The sequence below is a fragment of the Nerophis lumbriciformis genome, unplaced genomic scaffold (genome assembly GCF_033978685.3).
Source record: "Nerophis lumbriciformis unplaced genomic scaffold, RoL_Nlum_v2.1 HiC_scaffold_41, whole genome shotgun sequence".
NCBI lineage: Eukaryota > Metazoa > Chordata > Actinopteri > Syngnathiformes > Syngnathidae > Nerophis > Nerophis lumbriciformis.
The window spans coordinates 145,001-155,000 of NW_027316583.1; positions in this window are offsets into that span (position 1 = coordinate 145,001).

Here is a 10,000-nt window from a genome sequence, read left to right on the forward strand (position 1 = left end):
CTGGGTAACCGGCTGACGCCGGCCGGTGAGGGCCGCTCCGTGGCAAGTCGTGTTTACCAGAGGGTTAGAGGGGAAAGGGGAAGTGGGCCGGGGCTTTTCCCAGGTCCGAGCCCCTGTCGCTCAAGTCCTGGGAAGCCCCGAGTACCTGGACGGAGGTCCAGGATTTCATTCATGCGGGAAAAGTTGAAAATGTGTCCGAGACAGCGCCCCCTAGGCGGACACACGCTCCGGACAGAGCCCCTGTCGCTCGAGCCCTGGAAGCCCCAAGTACCTGGGTGGAATCAGTTCCAGGATTTCATCCATGCGGGAAAAGTTGAAAATGTGTCCGGGACAGCGCCCCCTAGGCGGACACACGCTCCGGACAGAGCCCCTGTCGCTCAAGCCCTGGAAGCCCTAAGTACCTGGGTGGAATCAGTTCCAGGATTTCATCCATGCGGGAAAAGTTGAAAATGTGTCCGAGACAGCGCCCCCTAGGCGGACACACGCTCCGGACAGAGCCCCTGTCGCTCAAGCCCTGGAAGCCCTAAGTACCTGGGTGGAATCAGTTCCAGGATTTCATTCATGCGGGAAAAGTTGAAAATGTGTCCGAGACAGCGCCACCTAGGCGGACACACGCTCCGGACAGAGCCCCTGTCGCTCAAGCCCTGGAAGCCCTAAGTACCTGGGTGGAATCAGTTCCAGGATTTCATCCATGCGGGAAAAGTTGAAAATGTGTCCGAGACAGCGCCCCCTAGGCGGACACACGCTCCGGACAGAGCCCCTGTCGCTCAAGCCCTGGAAGCCCTAAGTACCTGGGTGGAATCAGTTCCAGGATTTCATCCATGCGGGAAAAGTTGAAAATGTGTCCGGGACAGCGCCCCCTAGGCGGACACACGCTCCGGACAGAGCCCCTGTCGCTCAAGCCCTGGAAGTCCTAAGTACCTGGGTGGAATCAGTTCCAGGATTTCATTCATGCGGGAAAAGTTGAAAATGTGTCCGAAACAGCGCCCCTTAGGCGGACACAGGTGTCTGCATGAGCCCCTGTCGCTCAGAAGCTGGAAGATCAGTTTGAAAAAGGACCGGGGTAAAGAGGGGGAAAGCACCATATATGTGTCCGGGAAGGCGCCCCTCGGGCGGACACAGGTGTCTGCATGAGCCCCTGTCGCTCAGATGCTGGAAGATCAGTTTGAAAAAGGACCGGGGTAAAGAGGGGGGAAGCACCATATATGTGTCCGGGAAGGCGCCCCTCGGGCGGACACAGGTGTCTGCATGAGCCCCTGTCGCTCAGATGCTGGAAGATCAGTTTGAAAAAGGACCGGGGTAAAGAGGGGGGAAGCACCATATATGTGTCCGGGAAGGCGCCCCTCGGGCGGACACAGGTGTCTGCATGAGCCCCTGTCGCTCAGATGCTGGAAGATCAGTTTGAAAAAAGAACCAGAGGATAGAGGGGAAAAACACCATATTTGTGTCCGAAAATAGCTCACTTTGACTCGGACGCGTTCCCTGTGATTTCAGCCTGTCAGACATGGTGCACATAGTAACGAGATGGAGGTGTTTTGGTCGACCAGGTAAAAAACGAAAAATCGAGAGAAGGTAAAAAGTAGGTGAAAAATTAAGCCTCTCTCGTTAAGGTACTTAGAAAAAATCCCAAAAAAAAAATGAACTCCCATTGAAATGAATGGGGAAAATTTTTTTTCTCGTTTTTTTTCTAAGTACAACAACGAGAGAAGGTAAAAAATGGTTTTTTTTAGCCTCTCTCGTTAAGGTACTTAGAAAAAAACCCAGATTTTTTATTTTCTCGTTTTTTTTCTAAGTACAACAACGAGAGAAGGTAAAAACAGGTGCTTTTTAGCCTCTCTCGTTAAGGTACTTGGAAAAAATCCGAGACATGTTTGGTCTTCCCCACTGACAGTGCGCCTTTGCTGGGTAAGTTGTGGACGTGCCAGGCACCCCCGGGACACCGGTGGAACGCGGCCGGACTCGTGGTACTCCAACCCGGGCATAATTTTGGATATTTTCCGGTCCTTTTTTTCCCCACTTTCCCAACTTTTCTTCTGAATCACAGTGCGCCTTTGCTGGGTAAGTTGTGGACATGGCAGGCACCCCCGGGACACCGGTGGAACGCGGCCGGACTCGTGGTACTCCAACCCGGGCATAATTTTGGATCAAATTCGGGACTTTTGCCCACTTTCCCAACTTTTCTTCCCAATCACAGTGCGCCTTTGCTGGGTAAGTTGTGGACATGGCAGGCACCCCCGGGACACCGGTGGAACGCGGCCGGACTCGTGGTACTCCAACCCGGGCATAATTTTGGATCAAATTCGGGACTTTTGCCCACTTTCCCAACTTTTCTTCCCAATCACAGTGCGCCTTTGCTGGGTAAGTTGTGGACATGGCAGGCACCCCCGGGACACCGGTGGAACGCGGCCGGACTCGTGGTACTCCAACCCGGGCATAATTTTGGATCAAATTCGGGACTTTTGCCCACTTTCCCAACTTTTCTTCCCAATCACAGTGCGCCTTTGCTGGGTAAGTTGTGGACATGCCAGGCACCCCCGGGACACCGGTGGAACGCGGCCGGACTCGTGGTACTCCAACCCGGGCATAATTTTGGATCAAATTCGGGACTTTTGCCCACTTTCCCAACTTTTCTTCCCAATCACAGTGCGCCTTTGCTGGGTAAGTTGTGGACATGCCAGGCACCCCCGGGACACCGGTGGAACGCGGCCGGACTCGTGGTACTCCAACCCGGGCATAATTTTGGATCAAATTCGGGACTTTTGCCCACTTTCCCAACTTTTCTTCCCAATCACAGTGCGCCTTTGCTGGGTGCGTTGTGGACATTGTAGGCACCCCGAGACACTGGTGGAACGCGGCGGGACTTGCGGGACTCGAACCTGGGTGTGATTTTGGACCAAATTCGGGACTTTTGCCCACTTTCCCAACTTTTCTTCCCAATCACAGTGCGCCTTTGCTGGGTGCGTTGTGGACATTGTAGGCACCCCGGAACCCTGGTGGAACGCGGCGGGACTTGTGGGACTCGAACCTGGGTGTGATTTTGGACCAAATTCGGGACTTTTGCCCACTTTCCCAACTTTTCTTCCCAATCACAGTGCGCCTTTGCTGGGTGCGTCGTGGACATTGTAGGCACCCCGAGACACTGGTGGAACGCGGCGGGACTTGTGGGGCTCGAACCTGGGTGTGATTTTGGACCAAATTCGGGACTTTTGCCCACTTTCCCAACTTTTCTTCCCAATCACAGTGCGCCTTTGCTGGGTGCGTCGTGGACATTGTAGGCACCCCGAGACACTGGTGGAACGCGGCGGGACTTGTGGGGCTCGAACCTGGGTGTGATTTTGGACCAAATTCGGGACTTTTGCCCACTTTCCCAACTTTTCTTCCCAATCACAGTGCGCCTTTGCTGGGTGCGTTGTGGACATTGTAGGCACCCCGAGACACTGGTGGAACGCGGCGGGACTTGCGGGACTCGAACCTGGGTGTGATTTTGGACCAAATTCGGGACTTTTGCCCACTTTCCCAACTTTTCTTCCCAATCACAGTGCGCCTTTGCTGGGTGCGTTGTGGACATTGTAGGCACCCCGGAACCCTGGTGGAACGCGGCGGGACTTGTGGGACTCGAACCTGGGTGTGATTTTGGACCAAATTCGGGACTTTTGCCCACTTTCCCAACTTTTCTTCCCAATCACAGTGCGCCTTTGCTGGGTGCGTCGTGGACATTGTAGGCACCCCGAGACACTGGTGGAACGCGGCGGGACTTGTGGGGCTCGAACCTGGGTGTGATTTTGGACCAAATTCGGGACTTTTGCCCACTTTCCCAACTTTTCTTCCCAATCACAGTGCGCCTTTGCTGGGTGCGTCGTGGACATTGTAGGCACCCCGAGACACTGGTGGAACGCGGCGGGACTTGTGGGACTCGAACCTGGGTGTGATTTTGGACCAAATTCGGGACTTTTGCCCACTTTCCCAACTTTTCTTCCCAATCACAGTGCGCCTTTGCTGGGTGCGTTGTGGACATTGTAGGCACCCCGAGACACTGGTGGAACGCGGCGGGACTTGTGGGACTCGAACCTGGGTGTGATTTTGGATCAAATTCGGGACTTTTGCCCACTTTCCCAACTTTTCTTCCCAATCACAGTGCGCCTTTGCTGGGTGCGTTGTGGACATTGTAGGCACCCCGGAACCCTGGTGGAACGCGGCGGGACTTGTGGGACTCGAACCTGGGTGTGATTTTGGACCAAATTCGGGACTTTTGCCCACTTTCCCAACTTTTCTTCCCAATCACAGTGCGCCTTTGCTGGGTAAGTTGTGGACATTGTAGGCACCCCGAGACACTGGTGGAACGCGGCGGGACTTGTGGGGCTCGAACCTGGGTGTGATTTTGGACCAAATTCGGGACTTTTGCCCACTTTCCCAACTTTTCTTCCCAATCACAGTGCGCCTTTGCTGGGTAAGTTGTGGACATGCCAGGCACCCCCGGAACCCTGGTGGAACGCGGCGGGACTTGTGGGACTCGAACCTGGGTGTGATTTTGGACCAAATTCGGGACTTTTGCCCACTTTCCCAACTTTTCTTCCCAATCACAGTGCGCCTTTGCTGGGTGCGTTGTGGACATTGTAGGCACCCCGAGACACTGGTGGAACGCGGCGGGACTTGTGGGACTCGAACCTGGGTGTGATTTTGGATCAAATTCGGGACTTTTGCCCACTTTCCCAACTTTTCTTCCCAATCACAGTGCGCCTTTGCTGGGTGCGTTGTGGACATTGTAGGCACCCCGGAACCCTGGTGGAACGCGGCGGGACTTGTGGGACTCGAACCTGGGTGTGATTTTGGACCAAATTCGGGACTTTTGCCCACTTTCCCAACTTTTCTTCCCAATCACAGTGCGCCTTTGCTGGGTAAGTTGTGGACATTGTAGGCACCCCGAGACACTGGTGGAACGCGGCGGGACTTGTGGGGCTCGAACCTGGGTGTGATTTTGGACCAAATTCGGGACTTTTGCCCACTTTCCCAACTTTTCTTCCCAATCACAGTGCGCCTTTGCTGGGTAAGTTGTGGACATGCCAGGCACCCCCGGAACCCTGGTGGAACGCGGCGGGACTTGTGGGACTCGAACCTGGGTGTGATTTTGGACCAAATTCGGGACTTTTGCCCACTTTCCCAACTTTTCTTCCCAATCACAGTGCGCCTTTGCTGGGTAAGTTGTGGACATTGTAGGCACCCCGAGACACTGGTGGAACGCGGCGGGACTTGTGGGACTCGAACCTGGGTGTGATTTTGGACCAAATTCGGGACTTTTGCCCACTTTCCCAACTTTTCTTCCCAATCACAGTGCGCCTTTGCTGGGTGCGTCGTGGACATTGTAGGCACCCCGGAACCCTGGTGGAACGCGGCGGGACTTGTGGGACTCGAACCTGGGTGTGATTTTGGACCAAATTCGGGACTTTTGCCCACTTTCCCAACTTTTCTTCCCAATCACAGTGCGCCTTTGCTGGGTAAGTTGTGGACATTGTAGGCACCCCGGAACCCTGGTGGAACGCGGCGGGACTTGTGGGACTCGAACCTGGGTGTGATGCCTTTGCTGGGTGCGTTGTGGACATTGTAGGCACCCCGAGACACTGGTGGAACGCGGCGGGACTTGTGGGACTCGAACCTGGGTATAATTTTGGATAAAATTCGGGACTTTTGCCCACTTTCCCAACTTTTCTTCCCAATCACAGTGCGCCTTTGCTGGGTGCGTCGTGGACATGTCAGGCACCCCGGAACCCTGGTGGAACGCGGCGGGACTTGTGGGACTCGAACCTGGGTGTGATTTTGGATCATTTCGTGGCCTTTTGCTATGCATGCCTTCTCCCCGCTAGTTTGATGTGTGCTGCTGCAAAAGTTCCAAGAGGGCGTTTTTGCCCCCCTCCAAACTCCCTCTCTTTGTTTATAGTGCATATTTCCTGCTGGATCTACTCTCTATTTACTCCAAGGAAAAAAACTAGCCGGTCGCGGCAAATTTTTACAATCGGTCGCCAAACTACGGCACGAGGGCCGAACGCGGTACGCCGGCGTCCAAGATACGGCCCGGGGATTTTTTTGATTTTTTGGGCTTTTTTTGATTTTTTTGGACATGTTGGGCATCCCAGGACTCGGGTGCGACTGCAGGACGTGTGGGGCTCTAACCTGGGTGTGGTTTTTGGTCATTTTTCCGGACTTTTGCCCACTTTTCCAACTTTTCTTCCCCACTCACAGTGCGCCTTTGCTGGGTGCGTTTTGGGCATGCGGGGGGCACCTCGGACTCGGGTGGGACGCGGCGGGACTTGTGGCACTCGTACCTGTGTGTGATTTTTGATCATTTTGTGGACTTTTCCCCAGACACTCTCCACTTGTCTACCCCACTTCCCCTGTGACTTTGCTGGGGGGGCGTTTCCCCGCTGTCCTTTGTAGTGTAAGGGTTACTTTTCTTTTTTTTCTGTCTGAAAATAGGGCCCCAAAAGGCCTCACACTCCCCGGGAAGACCTGATGGACGCCTCGGCGTCACTGAAACAGGCCAATCTGTCTGAAAATATGGCCCACGAAAGGCCTCACATTCCCCGGGAAGACCTGATGGACGCCCCGGCGTCACCGAAATACGGCAAACTGTCTGAAAATAGGGGCTCCAAGGGTTCCCCACTCTTTCTGGCCCACAAAAGGCCTCTCATTCCCCGGGAACACCTGTAGGACTCCCCGGCGTCAAGGAAACACGCCAAACCGTCTGAAAATAGGGGCCCAAAAGAACTGGAAATAATGTGTTTAATTTGGGGGGTGATGTCTATAATTATGGGGGTGCATTGGAGGCGGGAGTCCACTGGAGGGCTCCACACCGTCTGAATATAGGGCCCCAAAAGGCCTGGAATTAATGTATTTAATTTGGGGGGTGCATTTGCAGCGGGAGTCCACCGGAGGGCTCCATTTCCCCACTCTTTTGTTGACATATGGCCACAAAAGGCCTCTCATTCCCCGGGAAGACCTGATGGACGCCCCGGCGTCACCGAAATAAGCCAAACTGTCTGAAAATAGGGGCTCCAAGGGTTCCCCACTCTTTCTGGCCCACAAAAGGCCTCTCATTCCCCGGGAACACCTGTAGGACTCCCCGGCGTCAAGGAAATACGCCAAACCGGCTGAAAATAGGGGCCCAAAAGAACTGGAAATAATGTCTTTAATTTGGGGGGTGATGTCTATAATTATGGGGGTGCATTGGAGGCGGGAGTCCACTGGAGGGCTCCACAACGTCTGAAAATAGGGCCCCAAAAGAACTGGAAATAATGTGTTTAATTCAGGGTGCATTTGCAGCGAGTGTCCACCAGAGGGCTCCAATTCCCCAGCTATAGTCCTGGTACTCTAAAATGATGGCACTTAGTCAAATTTCCGCCTTTTTTTGATGACTTCCAACTAGGAGAGGGACTAATTTTGAGTTCCGGACCCGGGTGGAGAACCATAGCACGTCGGCCTTCTTAAAGGGACATCCTCCTAGGCACTTAGTCAAATTTCCGCCTTTTTTTTGGACTTCCAGCGAGGAGAGGGACTAATTTGGCGTTCCAGACCCAGGTGGAGAACCATAGCACGTCGGCCTTCTTTAAGGGACATCCTCCTAGGCACTTAGTCAAATTTACGCCTTTTTTTTGGACTTCCAGCGAGGAGAGGGACAATTTTGCTTTCCTGACCCAGGTGGAGAACCATAGCACGTCGGCCTTCTTAAAGGGACATCCTCCTAGGCACTTAGTCAAATTTACGCCTTTTTTTTGGACTTCCAGCGAGGAGAGGGACAATTTTGCTTTCCTGACCCAGGTGGAGAACCATAGCACGTCGGCCTTCTTAAAGGGAAATGCTCCTAGACACTTAGTCAAATTCACGCCTTTTTTTTGGACTTCCAGCGAGGAGAGGGACAATTTTGCTTTCCTGACCCAGGTGGAGAACCATAGCACGTCGGCCTTCTTAAAGGGAAATGCTCCTAGGCACTTAGTCAAATTCACGCCTTTTTTTTGGACTTCCAGCGAGGAGAGGGACAATTTTGCTTTCCTGACCCAGGTGGAGAACCATAGCACGTCGGCCTTCTTAAAGGGAAATGCTCCTAGGCACTTAGTCAAATTCACGCCTTTTTTTTGGACTTCCAGCGAGGAGAGGGACAATTTGGCGTTCCTGACCCAGGTGGAGAACCATAGCAGGTCGGCCTTCTTAAAGGGAAATGCTCCTAGACACTTAGTCAAATTTACACCTTTTTTTTTTGGACTTCCAGCGAGGAGAGGGACAATTTTGCTTTCCTGACCCAGGTGGAGAACCATAGCACGTCGGCCTTCTTAAAGGGACATCCTCCTAGGCACTTAGTCAAATTCACGCCTTTTTTTTGGACTTCCAGCGAGGAGAGGGACAATTTTGCGTTCCTGACCCAGGTGGAGGACCATAGCACGTCGGCCTTCTTAAAGGGACATCCTCCTAGGCACTTAGTCAAATTCACGCCTTTTTTTTGGACTTCCAGCGAGGAGAGGGACTAATTTTGCTTTCCGGACCCAGGTGGAGAACCATAGCAGGCCGGCCTTCTTAAAGGGAAATGCTCCTAGACACTTAGTCAAATTCACGCCTTTTTTTTGGACTTCCAGCGAGGAGAGGGACTAATATGGCGTCCCGTACCCAGGTAGAGAACCAAGGCACGTCGGCCTTCTTAAGGGGACATCCTCCTAGACACTTAGTCAAATTCACGCCTTTTTTTTTGGACTTCCAGCTAGGAGAGGGACTAATTTTGCGTTCCAGACCCAGGTGGAGAACCATAGCAGGTCGGCCTTCTTAAAGGGAAATGCTCCTAGACACTTAGTCAAATTTACCAAACTTTTCTATAGAGCCCTGGTACTCTAAAATGATGACACATAGACAAAAAACCAAACTTTTCTATAGAGGCCTGGTACTCTAAAATGATGACACATAGACAAAAAACCAAACTTTTCTATAGAGGCCTGGTACTCTAAAATAATGACACTTAGTCAAATTTCCGCCTTTTTTTGATGACTTCCAACTAGGAGAGGGACTCATTTTGAGTTCCGGACCCGGGTGGAGAACCATAGCACGTCGGCCTTCTTAAAGGGACATCCTCCTAGGCACTTAGTCAAATTTACGCCTTTTTTTTGGACTTCCAGCGAGGAGAGGGACTAATTTTGCTTTCCGTACCCGGGTGGAGAACCATAGCACGTCGGCCTTCTTAAAGGGAAATGCTCCTAGGCACTTAGTCAAATTCACGCCTTTTTTTTGGACTTCCAGCGAGGAGAGGGACAATTTGGCGTTCCTGACCCAGGTGGAGAACCATAGCAGGTCGGCCTTCTTAAAGGGAAATGCTCCTAGACACTTAGTCAAATTTACACCTTTTTTTTTTGGACTTCCAGCGAGGAGAGGGACAATTTTGCTTTCCTGACCCAGGTGGAGAACCATAGCACGTCGGCCTTCTTAAAGGGACATCCTCCTAGGCACTTAGTCAAATTCACGCCTTTTTTTTGGACTTCCAGCGAGGAGAGGGACAATTTTGCTTTCCTGACCCAGGTGGAGAACCATAGCACGTCGGCCTTCTTAAAGGGACATCCTCCTAGGCACTTAGTCAAATTCACGCCTTTTTTTTGGACTTCCAGCGAGGAGAGGGACTAATTTGGCGTTCCAGACCCAGGTGGAGAACCATAGCAGGTCGGCCTTCTTAAAGGGACATGCCCCTAGACACTTAGTCAAATTTACGCCTGAAAATAGGGCCCCAAAAGAACTGGAAATAATGTCTTTAATTCAGGGTGCATTTGCAGCGAGTGTCCACCAGAGGGCTCCAATTCCCCCACTATAGTCCTGGTACTCTAAAATGATGGCACTTAGTCAAATTTCCGCCTTTTTTTGATGACTTCCAACTAGGAGAGGGACTAATTTTGAGTTCCGGACCCGGGTGGAGAACCATAGCACGTCGGCCTTCTTAAAGGGACATCCTCCTAGGCACTTAGTCAAATTTCCGCCTTTT